Source organism: Canis lupus, chromosome 18 (assembly GCF_011100685.1).
Source record: "Canis lupus familiaris isolate Mischka breed German Shepherd chromosome 18, alternate assembly UU_Cfam_GSD_1.0, whole genome shotgun sequence".
In the NCBI taxonomy this organism is placed as follows: domain Eukaryota; kingdom Metazoa; phylum Chordata; class Mammalia; order Carnivora; family Canidae; genus Canis; species Canis lupus.
Window position 1 is genome coordinate 32,277,699 of NC_049239.1, and position 10,169 is coordinate 32,287,867.

Consider the following 10,169-nt stretch of genomic DNA (forward strand, 5'->3'; position numbering starts at 1 on the left):
CACGTCAGAGGTGACCTGCACGAGCGGGAGGGGGGGGCGGGGGGGAGCGGGGGGCTGGGCCCCAGGGCCTGGCATGCCCGAACTAGCAGCACAGCTGGGCAGGTGGCGGAGTAAGGCCCCAGATTCAGGTTGGCTGAAGCCAAGCTTCAGTTTCCTGGTCTCTGAGAAAGAGAGACGAAGTTTAATTTTTCCTGACAACACGGCTCGGAGGGGATCAGTTATACGTGGAGGTGTCTGAGAAGTGGAAGCTGCCCCGTCCATGCCAGGCACATGTCACCCACGTCACCCACCGCAGATGCTGCTGCTGGGAGAGGAAGGTGAGGACAGCATCCCTCCTCCTCCGGGAGTGGGCTGGGGGGCAGGGCCTGGGGGGCAGGGCCTGGGGGGCAGGGGCTGGAGGGAGAGGCTGGGGGACAGGGCCTGTGGGGCAGGGGCGGTGCTGCCCTGGCGCTTGGTTTCCGCTGATTCCCCCAAAGGTCCCCTGGAGCCCTCCTGCTGCAGCACAACCGCCTCTGTCCTCAGCCCGGCCCCCGCAGGTGTCCCCTTGGTGGAAATCCAGTGCCATCCCCTGGCCTCACATACTTAAATGGCTTTCCAGACGCTCTCAGAATAAAAGCCAAATGCAGAAAAATGTAATTCTGTGTTCTTTATTATTTTTTAAAAGATTTTCTTTATTTGAGACAGAGAGAGTGAGAGCGAGAGAGAAGGGTAGGGGGCAGGCCGGAGGGAGAAGCAGGACCCCTCGGGCAGGGGGCCCACCCAGGACTCGGGACTCGATCCCAGGACCCCGGGATCACACCCTGAGCTGCAGGCCCGGGCGCCCTCCACGGTCCTTACCGCTGGGTCTGCCCCACAGGTTTGTCTCCCGAAAGGAGATGAAGGAGCTTAAACCCTTTGAGCAGCCTGAGGCCCCGGGGGGCAGAGGGGAGGACCCGCCAGCTCAGAGCACGGAGAGCGGGGAGGGGGGACCCCCGAGGAAGGAAGGTGTGGGGGGAGGCTCAGGGCCTGCATCCTGGACCCCACACCAAGCACCCTGCTCCCGGCTGCAAGGGTGCAGGCTTGAGCGATGACGTGGCAGGAATTGTGGTGTCCCCGCTGCCTGTGCCCCCAGGAGGAGTGGCCCTTCTGTGGCCCTCGCGAGGGTGGCCGCGGGGGCAGGACGCCGGGTGCCGAGACCCGCCTCCCTCCCACCTGCCCGGCCACGTCAGTCCCCCCCACCGCCCCCCCCAGCACCACCCGCCCGGGCCGTCTCCCCCTCCAGCGGCCCCACGGCCTCTAGCACCTGTGTGCCCCTGCTGTACCCCGTGACCCCCACCCCCTTACAAGGCTTCTCCATCTCAGATTACAGCTGGGCCCAGAAATGGGGCATCCGCCCCGCCGCCCCGACCCCATCCGGCCCTGGGCTCTGACCCCGGGTCATTCACACCCACCCCGGTCCTCCCGGCCCCACAGCGAGTCAGCTCAGGGCGCAGCCCCCTCGCCCAGGTCCCCCCTGCGGATCTCTCGCTGCCTCCGCGTCGCGCCAACCCAGCGTCCGGAGGCTGCAGGCTCGGTGTCGCAGGGCCTTTGCACGTGCCGCCGTCAACCCCCAGGAACCCCCGCCCCTGGTTTCCGGGAGACCAGCTCCTCCTCATCCTTTAGGGCTCAGCTAAGAAGTCTCTTCCTCGGAGATCCCCCCGGGGCCGCTCCATCTAGAGGGGCCTCCTCCGCAGATCCCCAGCCCCACAGTCCTGCCCAGCTCCCTCCCGCTCCCCACAGTCTTCCCGGTGAGAATGGCTGTGTGGGCCGTGTCCGGTGGGAGGCTGCTCTTGCTCCCCAACACCCCCAGGGCACCCCGCGGCCACCCGCAGCGCGCTCCGCTCCTGCTGGGTAAGTGCGGCCTGTCCCCGCCACCCCTGGCTGACCCCGGCTGACCCCGGCTGACCCTAGCTCTCTTGCCACAGCCCAGGGAGAGGGGAGGGCGGGCAGGACCCAACCAGGGCACTGGGGTGGGTGGGGGTGGGTGGGGGGTAATAAAGAAGTGGCCGTGGGCCCAGCAGGACAAACCGCCTCCGGACCCTGGTGGCTTTTTTATTTTTATTTATTTATTTTTTAACCATAACAGGGATTAAACTCTGGACCAAGAAGCCAAGGTAGCAACTTGAGGTCAGAGGGGGCAGCTCTTGGGTGGCTGGTGGCTGGCTGGCTGGGTGGCTGGGTGGCGGGTGGCTGGTGGCGGGAGGTGGGCAGGGCCGCGCGGAGGTGGGGAGCCTGGGGCCCACCCAGGCCAGGCTGGCCCGGAACCCGGAGTCTGCACAGTGACCCGAAAGCAGGGATGAGCCCATCGCGGCTCCCGCTCCTGCCTGAGCCGAGCCCGGCACCCGGCACAGCCTTTGTCCTCAGCGAAGTGACAGGCACAGAAAACCGACCGCTCGCAGCAGGTGGCCCAGCTTCTGTCCGTGTGTCCAGCACCTGCTGGGTGCCAAGGCCTCTCCGCGGTGCCCGGCCCGGACGGCAGCACCCGGGGTGCAGGAGGCCTCCTGAGGCGGGGGTCACCCCTCTAGGAGCACGAGGTGGCTCCGGGTGCGCCTTCCCCGGCCCTGACTACTGCCCGCAGCTCTAAAGCCAGCCTCCCGGCGGGGGGCAGGCGGCGGGGGGGGGGGGGAGTGCAGTTTCCAGAAGGAGCTGAGGGGACCTGTGTGCCTTCGCACCCACCGGCCCTTCCAGCAGCAGCAGGGGCTCCTCCGAAGCAAACTCAGAAACCGGTCTGTGTCTCTGTTCCACCCACTGAGATCCGGCGGGGGAGGGGAGTGAAGGACGTGTCCCCCCTCCGTGGGCACCAGAGCTGGCGGCCACAGCCCCGGTCAGGGGCCCAGAGTGACAACCTGCTGGAGGTCACGCCGCTACCTGCCTTCTGGGCCCAAGGCGAGTGGTGTCCTGTTTCTGGAAACCATGGGGCTCGCAGGAAGTTACCGCGTGGAGAAGCCCTCCCTGGTGGGACAGCAGGGAACCGAGGAGAGGACACCCGGGGACTGCGGCCATCGCAGCTATGAGCTCTAGGCCACCCCTGCAGAGAAGGCAGGCCCCCACAAGGGACCTTGGGCTGTGCGGAGCCGGGGGGGCGGTGCAGGGGATGGAACCAAGGCAGAAGCTGCCAGTGGGACGGGGACCCCGACCACGACCACCGGGTACCCTCCTGGAAGTGGGACGCGTGTGGCCCCGGGCAGCTGAGGGCAGGCCTGGCGCCGGCGGGAGGGCGGCAGGGGCAGGAGGTGCCGCTGGCTCTGGGGGGACCTTCTCCGGCTTGGCGGGGGGGGCAGTTGAAGCTGGTGCTTTAATTTGAGCTGCTTTTGTGGGTTACCTGTCCGGACGCCCGGCAGCCTTGGCCGTCCTGGTTCACCCCCGGAGGGCACATCAGCCTCGGGTGGCCGTGGCCGGTCGCTCTCAGCCACGTGAGACGCGGAGGGGGACCTCGCACATCCTCTGATCCGCGGCCCCAACAGACTCAGAGGTTCTGCGTCCCCTGTGCAGCCTCCCCTCCCAGCCGCACTCCCCGCTACTAGGCCTCCCCAGGTGAGGCCACATCTGCCCCTGACTCAGATGCCAGGACCCCGGGGTCAAGGTGGCATGGCTTTCTTGAAGCACCCCTCGCTGGGCTTGGGGCAGGGGGAGAGACACCCTCGCCTTCCTGTCCTCAGCCTGCCAACCCCTCTCTCCAGGTGTCTTCTCCACGTCCTGACGTCCCGGACACAATCCCTCCAACTCTCGTACTATGTTTTGAGCTGTAGCCCCCCCCGCCCCCCATTGTCTCAGCCTGGGACACAGTGGCACTCGGCACCGACTGCTCCGTGCTTGGCCTCTTGCGACCTTGGTGAAGGCAACAGGTTGCATTTTAACATCAAGGGTCAGTGTATTTTACCTTTTTTTTTTTTTAAGATTTTTTTATTTATTCATAGAGACACACAGAGAGAGAGAGGCAGAGACACAGGCACAGGGAGAAGCAGGCCCCATGCAGGGAGCCCGATGTGGGACTTGATGTGGGACTCGATGTGGGACTCGATCCTGGGTCTCCAGGATCACACCCTGGGCTGCAGGTGGCGCTAAACTGCTGCGCCACCGGGGCTGCCCTTATTTTACCTTTAAATTGGGAATACATTGCATGGTCAAAAATACCAAAGGAGGAGCGCCTGGGTGGCTCAGTAGGTTAAGCACCTGACCCTTGATTACGGCTCTGCCCCCCGCCATGCTCTGTCAAAAAATAAAATATAAAATAAATTAAAATAAAATAAAAAAATAAAATTTATCGAAAGCAACAAAAGTGTGCGCAACAAAAACTCCGTCGCACACCCCAGTCCCCAGGTCTCCTCCCCAGGGGCTTGGGCGGTATCAGTTTCTTTCGTGTCCTAGAGACAGACTTGGCCTGTACCAACACCCTGCCCCTCAGTCCAGGGGTCAGCAAACCAGCTCAGCCCCCCACCTAGGCCAAGGCCGGCTCACAGCATGTTTTTGCTCAACCTGAGAGGGAATCACAGTTTTTACATTTTTAAAAGATTTTAAGAAAACCAAACAAAAAGCAAAGAATATGCGACAGAGGCATCCTATGGTTTGCGAAGCCTACAAAACATTTACTATGTGGCCTTTATTACAAAAAGTTTGGTCAAAATCTAATCAAAAGATGGCATTCTCTGTACACTCTGCTTTTATGCTCGCTCCACGATCTATCCCGAAGCCCTTTCTGTTGGAATCGCTCAGAGTTGCTTCATGGGTTTCTTTTTTTTAATTTCTTTTTTAAGATTTTATTTATTTATTCATGAGAGAGAGAGAGAGAGTCAGAAACACAGGCAGAGGGAGAGGCAGGTTTCATGCAGGGAGCCCGACGTGGGACTCCATCCTGGGATCCTGGGACCATGACCTGAGCCGAAGGCAGATGCTCCACCGCTGAGCCCCCCAGGCGCCCCCTTCCCGGGTTTCTAAGGGCAGGCGGAACTCTGCTGTCCAGGCTGCCGCCTGCGCTGTTACCTTGTCCCCTTGAGGACACGCGTGCCCAGGGCTGCTATCGCCACACCGCAGCCTGGGGCCTCACAACCTCGAGGATGCAGCCCCGCAGCCCCTGGCGCCAGGCACCGACAGCAGGACACCCTGATTCCGTGTTGGGGACGGTCTGCTTCCTGGCTCACGGCCACTGTCTTCTCGCTCTGTCCTCATGCAGCGGAAGGGGCGAGGGAGCTCCCTGGGCTCTCTTCTGCGGGGCCCCGACTCCGTGCAGGGCCCCCCTTCACCTGCAAGGGCCATGACCCCGTGCACGGCCCCCCTTCACCTGCGAGGGCCCCGATCCCATGCACAGCTCCCCTTCACAAACTACGAGGGCTCTGACCCCATGCATGGCCCCCCTTCACCTGCGAGGGCCCCGACCCCATGCACGGCCCCCCCTTCACCTGTGAGGGCTCTGACTCCATGCACGGCCCCCCTTCACGAACTGCGAGGGCCCCGACCCTGTGCATGGCTCCCCTTTCCCTTTATCCACCTGTCCACTCCTCTTCCCACTCTCCTCCTTTCCCCCCCTTTCCTCCCCGCTGCCGCGTGGCCTCTCAATACTGTAGAGAGAGCGAGCGGGCGGGTGAATGGACAGATGTGTCCAAGCGGACCAGGAGCTGCAGCGCGTGCGGGGCCCAGAACTCCACTTCCTGGGACCCACTGGATCCCAGCTCAATCTGATGCCTTTTCCCCCAAAACTTCTCACTTCTGAGTTCTGCTCTAATGAGAGGAGTCCTGGCCAGAAAGCCCAGCCGCCAGCTGCCCAAACCCCAAAGCCGCTGTCTGCGGGGTCCCGGGTGGAGGAGCCGGCGCGTGCTGGGGAAGGTGCTGGAAGGGCCTCTTCCCCAAAGCCTCCTGTGATCCAGACGGTGCAGGAACCGAGCTGCGCTTTGCACCATCGCCGAGCAGGGCCCTTCGCGGTCTGGCGGCCAGCGTAAGCCCAGTTCTCTCCAGCTGTTTGCTTTGCTCGCAGGGCGGAGAACCCGGAGGCAGGCCCTGTGCCCACCGACACGCTTAGAAGGGTCAAGCCTGGAAGTAACCGACGTGTATCACGCCCGCCCACAGGCACCAGCCGGAACTGCAAGGGAGGCTGGGAAATGCCAAGAGCAAATGAGTATCTGGTAGGACCCACACACCCTCGGCCGCACCCATCGTCCGGCCTTTAATTCTTGCTATTGTGAGTGTCGATATCCTCTTGATCCCTCAGACGTGCATCCTCTGAGGTCAAGAGCAACCCTAAGTTTCTCCCCTGTGGGGCCGACAGCTTGGGTATTACCAGATATACGCTGGTGACAGGTGGCCCTGAGGCGGTGACTAGCGGCAGGGTGGCGGGAGGGCCTGATGGGTCTGGGTGCGAATTCCAGCTCCAACGCTCCCCTGGCACAGTTTCTGAGCCTCAGCTATTTTGTCTGTAAAATAGGAATGTCGACTCCCCGCCAAGTGATTGGGGGCCCAAATGACGTCATTTAGGATATGAAGCGCCTGCCACACCGCACGCAGCGTGGTGAGGCTGAAACCCGGCGGCTACCGTCACCTCTGACATCAAGGGGCTGAGCTTCCCGCGTTCTGAGCGCCTCGAAATCACAGCAAGTGCGCACGTGCACAAACACAGCGGGGCCCCCCACCTTCTCGGTTTGCAGAAGCGCACGTGTGATAGTTCCTGGTGCAGAGTGCCTGGACGTCGCAGGTCGCAAGTGCTCACGTGTGTGCACGGCCCCCCAGGCCAGGCAGCCCCGAGCCCCACGGCGGGGTTACCGACCCTGCACACGAGCGAACCCCCTCGCCGAGAGGCTAAGGTGTCACAGGTCCTGCGGCTGCGAAGGAGGTGAGGTGGTTTCCACCCCGGCCGGTGGCAGGGCCCTCCTCCACCCGCGGCGGGGCCTCCAGCCTGGTGCCTGGACCAGCGGCCGCACCTGCACTCTTGGTTTCTGGGGCGCCTGGAGGCTCCTGAGCCCCGCCCGGACTCCTGCGCTGCTCCTCCCCTGGCGCCCAGGGGTGCCCGCTGCTCACTAGGTGCTGGAGGGCGCTGCCCGCACCCACTCATCCCCCAGTTCCCACTCCCTCCTGCACCCGAGGCCGGGGCGTGGGAAGGAGACCGCGGCCCGCGCGTGGACGTACCCTCCCTCCTCCCCCTGGGGCCCTGCGCTCCCCGTCCTCCTCAGCTGGACCGCCGGGTGCTGGGATGTGCTCACTGGTCAGGCTGGGGCCGAGCTGAGAGGGCGCACAGCGGCTGCATCCCCGGCCGCGACCTCGTTCTGGCCCAAACCGGGCATCCCCGAGGGGGACCCCGGCCGCAATCGTGTTCTGGCCCAAACCCAGGCATCTCCGAAGGGGGAACCCGCCTGAGATCTCGTTCTGGCCCAAACCAGGGCATGTCCGAGGGGGACCCCAGCCACGATCTCGTTCTGGCCCAAACCGGGCATCTCCAAGGGGGACCAAGGCGGCGAACTTGTTCTGGCCCAAACTGGGCATCTCCGAGGGGGACCCCACCCACGATCTCATTCTGGCCCAAAACAGGCATCCCCGAGGGGGACCCCGGCCGCGATCGTGTTCTGGCCCAAACCTGGGCAGTTCCGAGGGGGGAACCCACCTGGGATCTCATTCTGGCCCAAACCCGGGCATGTCCAAGGGGGACCCCGGCCGTGATTGTGTTCTGGCCCAAACCCCGGCAGCTCCGAGGGGGACCCCGGCCGCGATCTCATTCTGGTCCAAACCGGGCATCTCTGAGGGCTGAGCAGCGAACTGTGCGGCCCAGGGCCCTCGGGGCCGCTCCTCCCGCCTCGGCCCATGTGCTGTGCTGGGGCTCCGCTGGGCCAGGTGGAAGCAGACGGCGGGGGGCAGCCCCGGGCCAGCAGCTCCCAGGCTGTGCATGGGGAGAACAAGGGCCCACGGGCTTGTCCCGGATGGGGGGCTCCCAGAGGCTGCGCGAGGCGGCCACCCCGCCGGCACTCAGCACCCCGCCGACCAGGGGCGGTTTCACGGTGACCCTGATGTTTGTTACGTGACCCCACGACAGCCACCATGACCAAGCGCTTCCTGTGGGTCAGGCGTCCTGCGTGACAACAGCCCTCCCGGGGCAGGCAGTGCTACTATTCATCATCATCCCCGTTTCCCGCGGCAGGGGAATGAGCCTCGGGCCGTGAAGGAAGGGACCCAGGGTCTCAGAGCAGGTGTGTGGCGAGGACAGCACTCGGCCCCGGCTCTGGGGGACCCCAGGCCTCTGGGTCTCACCACTGCTCTCACGGTGCACTCGAACTTGGGCCCGAGCTGGCCCACAGGGGCTCCTCGTGGGGCCGTGACCCACTTTCCCAGCCTTCTGGGAGCACCTCTCAAAGGCTTCTCACGTTCACAACCATTTATTGAGCAGGTCCTGATTTTGTTTAAAATTGCGACATCTTGTTTCCCATAAATCCACAGTCCGTGACGGCAAGACTTTTTTTTTTTGGATCCCTGTTGAATTTCCATCAACTAAAATAGTACCCGGCACACAGTAGGTGCACAATAAATATTTGTTAAACGAATGAGTGGCCGCGACCTCCAGATCTTGACCTGTTGAAGCCGTAGGGAAGATGTATGTATGTAGTTCTCTATTTGCATTATTTTTTTAAAAATCCATTACCACAGGAGCAGGGCTGGATCTAATCATGATAAATGCTTTTGAATTGGAGGGTGATTAATGAACTGTGAGACAAAGCTGAGTGCGTGGTGTACCCGCTGACGCTCCAGAGCACATTCTAACGCCACCCAGGCCGTACCCGCAGCAGATTTTGGACACTGGTGACGTTACTTGGATTTAAGATCTCGGAACATTCCTCTCCTGGCCTTTGCGGTTCCCCCTTGGAGAGATGTTGCCTTTCGGCGTTCTTGTCTCAGAAAGAGAATTCCAGGAGGTGGTAAGGAGAGGGACCCAAAATCGAGTCCGTGGGCTCTTAGTAGCTGTATCCCTTTGAGGCAGGCCATGCAACTTCTGCAAGTCCCATCCTCCCCCCTCTGTAAAATGGGACTGAGACCAGAACTTCCCTCATATGATCTTTTTTTTTTTAAGATTTCATTTATTTATTAATGAGAGACACAGAGAGAGAAAGAGAGGCAGAGACTCAAACAGAGGGAGAAGCAGGCTCCGTGCAGGGAGCCTGACGTGGGACTCGATCCAGGGTCTCCAGAATCAGGCCCTGAGCTGAAGGCGGCGCTCAACCGCTGAGCCACCCGGGCTGCCCTCATATGATCTTTATCACTCGCGCCACCACCTTCCTCAGTCATTGCCATCCCTGCTCTGGGTCTCGGGAGCTCCAGCCCTGGCCTGTCAGGCCCCTGGCTTCATCAGGGATGAACAGAGGGGTCATGGCTCTTCCAAAGACAACGGAAGCAGGGGTCAGAGGGATGCAGCCACGGGACAGTGTGGCAACCTCTATAAGCTGGAAAAGGCCAGGAACGGATCCTCCCCGGAGCCCTGAGCGGAAATGCAGTCCTGCCACCACCTTGATTTCAGCCCAGTAGGACCATTTCAGCGAGACGGAGACTCTGATCTCCAGGACTGTAAGTTAATAAGCCTCTAAGCCCAACAGCATAAAGGAACTAATACAAGGGCCTCTGGTGTAGCTTCATCCTTCTCTGAAATCCGGACTCCAACTTCTATTTTATTCCATAAAAATCAAAACACACTTTGTTATATTAATTAGTTCTAGCCCGAAGAAAATACAATTTTCCGATAATAGCGGTAGGCCTGTCCCGTGGGTGTTTCCGGCCCTGCACTCGTCTGTGTACACCCGTTTGTGCTCTGATCTACCCACCACCCTTCCCTCGCTCAGCTCCACGCTGCAAAGAACTACATTTTCGAGAACCTCCTTTTTGCAAGTGGCTTCCAGCTAGTTTTGGCCGATGGGCAGCACTGCCAGAAAGTGGGCAGGGGCCGCACAGTAGTTCACGTTCACAGCCTCCGGCGGCATCTCCAGCTGTGGGCCCGGTTCCCGATGGACGGTCCTTCCCGCCACGGCTCCGAGTGCCACTGGGCATCATCCTCCCCCGTGACTTTGGCTCCTGCCAGTCGGGTCCTGGTACGGGGCCCCTCCCTTGTTCATCTCCAGCCCGGACAAGAGATGACTTCCTGCAGGTGCTGATCTCTGGGTTGTTCGGCTTCTCAGCTCTTCCCTCACCTG